Below are 10,193 nucleotides of genomic sequence, written 5' to 3'. Positions count from 1 at the left end.
CTTTTAGTATTTTTTAAAAAATTTGTTTTCAGATAAAACGTATATTTCTTGATCTGCTATGTATAATTTGTCAATAGGTTGTAGGAGCAATATGTTTCCCTCTGGTTTTCAAAACTAGATAGGCATTATTTATCCTTCGCATTGTCTGACCCCTCAAGAAATATATGTCTAGTTAAGGTTTATCTGAGAACAATTGGTCTTTGCCTGAGATTTATCTACAAGACACACAATAATTAAAAGTAGCAGACTGGTGGAACTAACCTTCTTGGATGTTTATCAGACATACTTTGAGGCCTATAATAATTTTGTCAGAGGGACATAAAGGACACTTTTGCTCCATACCCTCCTAGGTTGACTAGTTCCAGGGGACTATGAGCATCTTTCAAAATGTCCTGTAATGGTGGTGGTCACCGGTCCTCTTGGTCAAGGAGGCTGAGGAGTCCTGACCAGATGGAGTTGAACCAGTGTCCAGTCTACAAAGAGGCTGGCCAACACAGAGGTATCATTTCCTCCATGCTTCCAAGCAAAGCCAACCATGGTCTTGTAGGACCTTATTCTTCACATAGATGGAACTGGTAAAGGAAAGGAGCCAGTGGCTCCTCCCAAGGCCATGTGACCCCTTAGGAACAGATCCTCAAATGACCTTAAGTGTAAAAAGAAATTGGTTTTTCTGGGCCAACTGTATGGCCTTAAACACCCAAAAGGAAAGTATAACCAAAGATTAAAGGCCAATATAATTTCTTAAGGGTCCATATGCATAGCTAAAGGCTACATAACGGTCAACAATACCACATAGGAGATACCTTCTTTTGAGTTATTGGCCAGGGTGGCCAAAGGGACTCCCAGATAGTAACCCAGCATAGAATTTGGAACATGAACAGCAGACCCCAATCTTATCTAAAGGAATATTGACAACTGATTGCTGCTAGATGATGAACAGCTGAGCCTCCTAAAAAAAAGACCACTAGATAGGCTGAATAGATTCACCAGAAAGGCAAGTAGTGGGGAATGGCTGGGCATGCTGACAACACAGCCGACAGTAGCAGGGATATCAGAGTATAAGGGCTCTAGTGCAGGGAGGGAGGCTATGGGAGGGTGCCATCTGGGAAGTGAGTGTATAGTTGAATAAGATGGTTTGGGATGTTCTGTGTGATATACACACACACATATACACACACAAAAATCAACAAATTAAAAAAATGTATTATATTTGAGGAGGAAGCACGGAAAGTTACATCAAGCTAATTCATAGAGGTGATAAACATTACCACTGAAATTTTCTCAATGACTTTATAGACATACACAGGCGCCAAGGATCCAAGTTATTATTATGACTAGTAATAATCAGGTACATACAGATTAGAGATGCATGCTCCAACATCTCAGTGTTAGTAGCAAAAACAATGAGTCTTTCTGCATGGAACAATAGATTCTACAATGAAATTGAGATCTTTTTTTAAAGGTTAAAAACTTTCAGTTTTATGTCTTACAGGGTTTATACTGAGTTCAATATTGTATAACTGTATTAATTCAACTGTGAACCTAGAAACTTGCACCCACTTGTGAAAGAGATGTACTCTTTCCCTGGAGTGTGTTACTAAATATGTTAAAGCTGTAGGGAAATGCTTCTCCTAATCATGTAGTTATAAAAATTAAAAAATATGATTAAAAAATAGTATTACCTGATGACTTTATATCCATGATCAGATGCCAAGGAGCTCAGAACCTAACCGACTGTAAGTAGTAATAATCAGATATATAGAGATTAGAAATACATGTGCAAACATCTTAATATCAATTGCATTAGAAATGAATTTTTCTGTATGAAGCTGTGTATTTTAATAGTGAAATGGAGATCTTTTTTAACCTCCAAATGAGGTTAAAACCTTGTTTGTTTAATTTTATGTCTTGTAGGGATTATACTTGTTACAATATTGTATAACTGTAATAATTCAACTGTAAACCTAAAAATTTACAGCCAATTTTAAAGAGATGCATCTTAGCTCAGGAAGTTGTTATTCAATATGTCAATACTGTTGTAATGAAATGCTTCTTATAAGTATGTGGTTATTACTAAATAATTTTTAAAAAAGAAAAAAATATCTGTTTAACCTACCAGAATCACCTGTTGGAATTTCTGCTTTCTCAGTGGAATACTACATCGGCTTCATGCAAAACCTCTGACTCTAGGAGATGAAATTTGTGTGAACTGGTCAAGTGAAAATAATTCATACATTTCAAAGATGGTTAGAGTTCTAGAATCAAATAACATCTTCCAGAGGTATTTCACAAATATGAATTCTCAAAAGAAATGGAGAAGGAAGGGAGGAAGGAGAGAGAGAAAGTGAGATAGAGAAAGAATAGCACATCATCCATAAACTTTTTCTAATTTGGGGGATTGATAAAATTGCAAAGCTTGTATCAGGAATAAAGTTTTAGGTATAAACACTTGGAATTATATATCTATCCTTACAAGAATAATTGCATAGGAATTCCTTTGCTGAGACTAAGATTTAACTTTAGGCTTTCTCAATACAAATATTTATACAAATACATGTCAGACTTTCTCCTTAATATTATCTAAAGCATAAAATGAGGCATCCTAGATGATATCATAGATGATATCATACATATTGGCTGTTGTTGGACTCCCTATCATTCTTTGAATGGCTATTTTTATCAAGAATATGAAAGATATAGCAAACAATACACAGTATAGGTAGCATTGTGCTTTACAGAAAATAATATTTGCGTATACATAAACCAAGCATGCTATGTGTATGTGTGAGGATGATTGAACTTCACTGAGAGAAACAGTGATAACAGCATAAAGCAGGGTCAAGATGCTGTGACCAAGATGCTTGAAATGATGAAGTAAAAGAAAGGGGTAAACCCTGAGGCTTCAGAGATAATTTATGGCTTATATTTAGAGGGCTGGGTATTGAAAACCAGAAATAGCAGTTTGGAATTGAAAACTGCCATGGGTGGCTTAGATCTTTTGAGAAATAAAGGGTGTATTGTAGACACATAGAAATGCCTTAAAAACTTCAGTTCCCTAAAATTTTACAGAGCGAGAGCTTGGCTGTTGTCCAGCTCTGGATGATGGCGGGATGATGAATCTTGAAATTACTTCCATTCCAGAGTGAGTCAGTGACTGAAAGTGGACGTGTGCTTGTACAGTTCTGTCCCTAAAAATAAATGCATCAGAGTCCTGCTGGACGCAGAGAACTATCATTATTTTCTACTAAAGAAATCATGGTTCTCACGAAGTCCCGCTTCTACTCTGAGCACCCTGGGAAGGTGCAGATCAGAGCGGCAGCTACCCACTTTGTTGGCTGGGCTGGTGGCTGCCTTTATCATCTCTTGTTGCCCTGTCTTCTCTGTTCCAACGGAGGCTGTTGCTGGGCTTCATAGTAGAGAAGCAGCTGCTGCTTAGAGTGCAAGGAAATGTCTCTGAGAGCAACAGAAGCAGAGGCAGTAGAGCTAAGCAAACGTTGCAGTTGCGGTTGATATCTTTTAATCATAGGAGCAGACTCACTGTATTCTGCTTCTTCCTGAAATATAATCACTCGACTTTATAACTTGAATTCTAGCACACAAAGCAGACAAATCAGTAGATGAACCTTAACTTCACTGTTTTTCAGTATTTTCTTGTTACACTTAATGACTAAGGTTGTTTACAAGCTTCTAATTATTTCTGTAAATGGCTTACTAGTTGGTTAACTAAATCTGGAGTCTTACTATGACAGTGTTGACTTAAAGCACACAAAAATCCAACAGAGAAGCAGATAAATTACTTGCAAAGTTACAATGAGTTAAGTGGTTTAAACGTGACTCTATCAAAATTCAGTAGCCATAGTTTTCAAAATCACAGGTACTTTATGATATGAAGTCTACATGTGTCTCTTTCAATACAGTTAAAGTCTTAGAAATTAAAGGCTGAAATAACCATTGTTATTTGAAAAATATTTTATATTTAGTTTACCTTTAATGAAGTCATAAAAAAACACCAAGCATGTAAATGGAAATTACTTATATCAAACTTGCTCTTAAACACATTAAACATGTGATTGTTACAAATGGTAGCAATTACCATGTAGGAAACATCTGTGCTGGTCTATTCAGATTTGGGTCAGTGCCATTTGACATTTGAGTAACTGAGAAACTTCTCCAAATAAACTCTTTTAGTGCATTAATTTTAATCGACAGGTATACCTGATTCAGTTTTGCAATTACTTTTGAAGAATGAGACACATCTAGACAGCACAGAAATATCCTGTGTACAACTAGAAAAACATGAAAGGCAAAGATTGACTTGACAGCTTGCCAAAGAGCAGTGAAAAATGACAAGCTTCCACAGGCAAAAACATGGGGGCCGGGAAAAGGGATCTCACCTTACAACGAGACACAAATGCTTGGTAAACTGCAACATAACTAATTGACACCTTTTGAGTATTAACAGAATATGTGGTCCAGTTGTTTTTTTAGATAATGTGTTCTAATTTTAACAGAAGCAAAATGAAAGCAAGAAAAGGCTAGTGCTGCTTTAAAAACAAGCATTGCAAGTTGTGCTGTGCAATGTACTAAGGTCATGGGGGCTACGGTGAGGCAGGGCTGATAGCGCACCACAGACTCCCAGAAGGACAAGCTCAAACTAAGTCAAGAGAGTGAGCTCTTCGGTATCTCTCCTGAAACCTTGTGTGGGTAACTAGTATCAGGGTCTCTGTTTCTGTAATCTAGAACTTTAAGATGTTAAACTAAACAGCTTGAGGGTTTCTGTGTTATCAACATAATACATTCCTATTAACGTTGGCAGTATTTTAAGAAGTATAATGATGCTGGCAGGAATTTGGATATCACAGTTGCAGTTCCCAAAGTCCCAAACATCGTTCAACATGAACTCACTGTCATTTGATGTATCAGAAGCAACATAAAGGATTGAATTTGCTGATTTTAAGGAAATAAAATCTTTTCTCTTTTCATTGCCTAATTGTTTTGTTGTTTATGCTTTTACTGATACGAATGGAAAAACACTCTAGTGAGTTCAATTTGCAAAAGGTAGATTCCAATGATGAGGGTAATGAGTACAAGAAATTTATGTTTTAAAAAATCTGTAGTTTACAGGTGGCATTGTAAAGGTGCACACATTGTGAATATATATCACGTATTAGGAAACAAATATTTACTCTTTGTTCTTAGTTCTGGGCAGAGAAACCTTTGAAGTCTCCTCGATGATGGTGTACTTCATACACTTAGGGGATGTCCTGTGGTGAGCAGGGCTGGAGAGTGGGACCTTGCTTCAGATTGGGAACAGACTGCTTGGAAAACTGATCCAGGGATAAGAAGGTTAGTGCTTTCTAGCCGCTTCTACCTCTGAGAAGGAGAGAGAGGGTACAAGTCGTGCTCTACCTCAAAAAGAAAAGAAACCAAAGTGAAGGATTTGGTGACTTTCTGGGTTGCTGATAATAAGAGAAGAATTTCTGAGAGTCTTAAGTTTAATGGAAAGGCTGGAGGCTGGAGGCTGGAGGATAGTAAAGATAAGGACAAGTAATCAGCTAACAGCTGTGAGCCACATCAATGATGATTTCTCCACATTCCCACACAGATGTGAAAACTGGGACTCCAGACCCCACGCCCCAGGTGGCAGTATTTCAGAGCCCATTCATGCTACTTACTGCCCCACCAATCTGGACTAAACAAGTACTTCTCTAGGAATTGTTCTGTCCCAAAGCTTCCTCCCCAACACCTGCAGCCAGTGTTTAGTATGCTCAGTATGAATGACCCAGATTTCTGTAAGATTTTGCTCTAACAATGTTCTTCTGTGTAGCTTCAGTGAGCATTTTTGCTGTGTCCATCTACCCTTGATTCTGGTAGCTGTGGAACTAGTTGTAGAACCTGGTTCTTTTCTGGCTAAAACCTGTCCCATCTTAAGCCTTTTTACTCTAGAGATCACTTGGTCTCCAAACTGGCCTCAGGAAGTCACTCTGGCTCTGTGCTTCACTCCCTTCCATGCTTTGCCATACCCTTACCACATAGCAGAGGTAGTGTGCACAGCACCCTCCTATGTTCTGCAAGCTGTTCTGGCTAATGCTGTGGCATCCCCTCAATCAGTAACCAGCTAGTTTAATGTGCCAGTAGCTTAGACTCCTCGTGTTGGTTGGTGTCTGGAGTGGCGATAATCTTATATGACTTGGTCTATATCCTCTGAGGCCCTAGGTAAGTCAAATCACTAGTGCTAAATGTGTTTAGTGGTAGGACACCCAGTTGGTATTACAGAATTGGAGAACTGCTTGTTGTTGGAAAAGTCACAGTATTTGGTATTAGAAGTAGTGTCAGGTAACAGACACTACAACCTCACATACGATCATATAAAGATGATGTGCCTACATGGAATAAATCTGTTCTGCAAAGGCTTTCCTGTACTGAAAAGGGTGCTGTCCCCCGCCGCTCTGCGAGGGGTGAAAGTGTGATTTGAATGAACCAGCATCTCTTTCAGAAACAGGAAAGAACATATTAAAGCACAGCGTGAATACTTTCAGAAGTCTGGGGTGGGGTGCAAACAAAAAAGGGATGCGGTAATGACAATTAAGTTCTATCTCCCACAGATTGTTCAATCAAAAATCCTAGAGCAATATCCAGGCATTGTTGTCAGCCTTGCTTCATAAATTACACGATTCCTCAATAACAAGCAGGCCTACTGAATGAATGGTCTCTCTTAAGACCTAAACTGGTGACTGTCTTTCTGTCTCTGTGTGTATGAGCGTGTGTAGGGGGCGGTGGGAGGAGGAAGAAAGAATATCAATCTCTGACCTAAATTTATTTCACCATGTGTAACAGTTTTCAGGTAAGTAAAAACAAGGCTGATATGTGGAAGCTTCCAAATGTGGAAAATCAAGAATGAAATGAGACTTAGAGTTCTGGAACTGATTAAACAGTGGGGACAAAATTTCTGTAAACAATGGTAAATGAACTATGAACTTGGTGGGCTTCCCCCCCAAAGCTGACCTGCTTTTGGAAGAGCCCTGCTCCTCTGTCATCCCATGAGACAGAAGCCTGCAATGATGTTTTTGCAGAAACATATTCTGAAGTAAAACCTCTCAGGAGCTGAAGGGAAGTTGTGCCTTAAAGAAGCCCAACACTGGCTGGAAGCAGTAGCCTTGCATCCACACTCCAGACTGCATTTTCCCCAAGCAGCTGGCACTTTGCCACACTGCAAACATCTGAAATGCTGAGTGACATTTAAAAATGGAGCTCATACTTAGTTGATATGTTGATGGCAAGAAGGGAAAATATTCAAAGACCTGGCAGAAAAGCAGAGAAATACTGAAGCATAAAATTCAGACTTTCTCATTTCTGCCCCCAATATTTTTGCCATTCAACTAATGATATGTTCTAAAAGCCTCAACAGGTTCTCTTTCATTTAAAAATGCCTAGTTGAGTGTAGCTGAGGTAAATATTTTACTTTGTCCTTTGGCACTTCAACATAAAATTTTAAAATAATTCAAACAACTTACATCTTGTCAGTGACCAAACAGAGCTCTGGTAAAAATAAAATATCTTTCAGTTCGGCACCAGCTGGCTAAATTTAAACCCTGCATTATGCAATCTTAAAGTGTCCTTGCTTTTGGACGGTGTCTTAGAGATTCTGTTAAAATGTCACTCTCAAATCACTTCAGTCTCTTAACATCTAAACATTTAATGCACAACAGGACCAAATTAAGGTGTTCATAGGCAATCAAAGACAGAAAAAAAAATCCATTTGAAACAGTATATAGTGCATGATACCTTCAAAGAATAATCTTAGACTCTTCTATTTAAGTTTGTAGTTATCATAATTAGCGCTGGCCGATCCAACCAGTAGTGCTTTTCTCAATTCTGAAAAACCTGATTCTTTAATCCTTACTGCAATGAAACTCCCAAAGGACATTAAACCCATGACAAGAGAAAAACTATAAAGATCAAAACTCAGCCTGGAAAAGAATAATTTCCATACTTTTCTCTGAAAAGCTGCAAGTGCTGAAAATATTTCAGACTCGTCCTTTTCCTCACCAAATTCCAGAAAGTATAATCAGTAAATTTTAATGTATTTATTCAATTTGTGGTCATAAAAGACAAAATATTTTTCCAATTTCCCTTTTAGTTATAAATTGTAGTATTATTTTGTCTCATGACTGTTTAGTAACCTGAGTTCACTATTCTTCAATTTTAAATATGAAAAATAATTTCTTATAAAGGAATTAATGTATGAAGTCCTAATTTTTAAACCATTAGGCAGTGCTAACTATGGTCATAAGAAAAAATGCAAATGAAAAATTTTTTTGCAATGATGACAATTTAACTTTTGGTCTTCACTGAGTTTCAGTGATTAAACAAATATTTGATAACCTTGGAAACATACACACATCAATGACACATACCTTTTGTAACAGTCTTCAGCCTCAAATTCGTGGCAATGTCCTATAGTTATAATTCTTCACTCTGTAAGTTTCCTCCCTTGTTTCAAGTACAGCAATTTCCCAGTCCCCTGAATACAACCAGCAGAGTGGAGGCCAGCTCCACCAAAGGGTCTATGAAGCAAGTGGAGGGGACTGCTGAATTTATTTTAGCCCTGTGTCTAAAGGATGCAACTTAGCACCTATTTTTAGGAGCTGACCTCTGTATAGGTGGGGCCTGAGTCAACCAGTCCTTTCAGAAGTGTGTCTCTGTGGACATGCTGCTGAGTAGTATCCTGGGTAATGTATGCATAGCTCTCACACATGTGCAGTCAATCAAGCTCCCTTCTGCAACCACAATCACAGCAAATTCTGAGCTTCTCAACAAGGTCTAAGAAATAACCATTAAAAAGAGGAAGTGGGGGTATAAAGCCCTTTAATTGTTGCACTGTTAAAAATACTCTTACCCATTTAAGAGTCAAGAATATGAAAATAAAATAGGTAGGAAAAACCTTCCAATTTGTTCTGTTGGACTAATAAACTGACTTGGTTTCTTTGAAGGGAATTTTTTTTTTTGCTGTTTTTTTGTCCTGTTTGGTTTTTCAAGCAGGGTTCCCCTATGCAATACAGGTTGGGCTGGAACTTGGGGTCCTCTTGCCTCAGTCTCACACTATTGGAATTATAGACGGTCAACCTTAGGTCCAGCAGTAAGATGTTGTTTTTAATTCACAAACATCTTGGTTAGGTAAACCATTAGTTGTTTTTCAAGGTTTCATATTATAAAGCCAAACCCGACTGCAATGTTTGTTTAAGGGAAGAAAATTCTCTTGTGATTGAAGAAGGCAAGGAAGAGAAAGAAGTGAGAAGACTTTGTAAAGAAGAAAAAGAAAAGACACTATGATTCCTGCCCATTGACATTGGCCTTAAATTATTTGGCATGAGGGAGAGCAGGCTGAGAAAGGAGTCACCTTACATGATCTTGAGAGGATTTTGGTAAATACCCCTTGCCACCATCCTGCTTTCTCAGCATTCCCTGCCAGCCTGACTGGAGGCAGAGAAGTCAGCCAGCATTGCTCTTTCATTTGCACTGCCCACATCTAAGTCATGAGAAGTGCATGGAAAGTACCCAGCTGCCCTAGCTTTCTTCTCTTCTCTTATCTCCCTAGTGTGCTGTCCAGTGTGTTTCTAGCTGGCCTCACAACAAACACACATAAAGGAAATTGCCTTTCCACTTGAGGAAAGCATCTTATTTATAGACTATTTAATTCAAAGTACAAGTAAACTATCATATTATTTATTAATAAAAGTCAGCACCTGCATTTTTTTCATATGTAGTATTGGTTTTCATTTAAAAGTAAGTCAGGTAGGGGGCTGGAGAGATGGCTTAGCAGTTAAGAACACTGGTTGTTCTTGCAGAAGACCCAGGTTTGAGTCCCAGCACCCAAATAGCAGCTGTCAACTGGTTGTAACTCCAGTTCCAGGGGATCCAACATCCTCTTCTGCCCTCTGTGGTCATTGCATGACATGGGTGCACTTACCTACACACAGGCAATACACTCATACACATAAAATAAAAATAAAATATTTTCTAAAAAGAAGCAGCACCATTGCACCTGGTGTCATCTCTGTCAGACTGCCTCCTCTACTGCTGTTAATAGACCTTCAGTTCTGTTAGAGTTCTACCACTTAGCTCCATTGTGGGATCTCTGAACGTGAGGTTCCAGCGGAGGAACCCGCCCATACCCTGGTTTCACCCCTTCC

At 38.5% G+C, this 10,193-nt stretch overlaps 1 protein-coding gene across 2 annotated transcripts in view; it reads right to left on the bottom strand.

Annotated features, from left to right (window-relative positions):
- Xirp2 (xin actin binding repeat containing 2) overlaps positions 1–10,193 on the bottom strand; it is a 152,848-nt gene that overhangs the window by 89,860 nt on the left and 52,795 nt on the right. The window contains exon 1 of one of the 2 annotated variants that reach the window (XM_008849919.1): positions 8,418–8,585. The exons of the other annotated variant lie outside the window; for it this stretch is intronic. The gene's annotated coding sequence lies outside the window, so the exon portion shown is untranslated. Of the gene's footprint in view, positions 1–8,417; positions 8,586–10,193 lie in introns of those variants that run through there. 2 annotated transcript variants of the gene reach the window in all.

Source organism: Nannospalax galili, unplaced genomic scaffold (genome assembly GCF_000622305.1).
Source record: "Nannospalax galili isolate Female #2095 unplaced genomic scaffold, S.galili_v1.0 scaffold165, whole genome shotgun sequence".
Classification (NCBI taxonomy): domain Eukaryota; kingdom Metazoa; phylum Chordata; class Mammalia; order Rodentia; family Spalacidae; genus Nannospalax; species Nannospalax galili.
The sequence above is the reverse complement of the archived record's forward strand: the minus strand, read 5'-3'. Positions and strand labels throughout refer to the sequence as shown.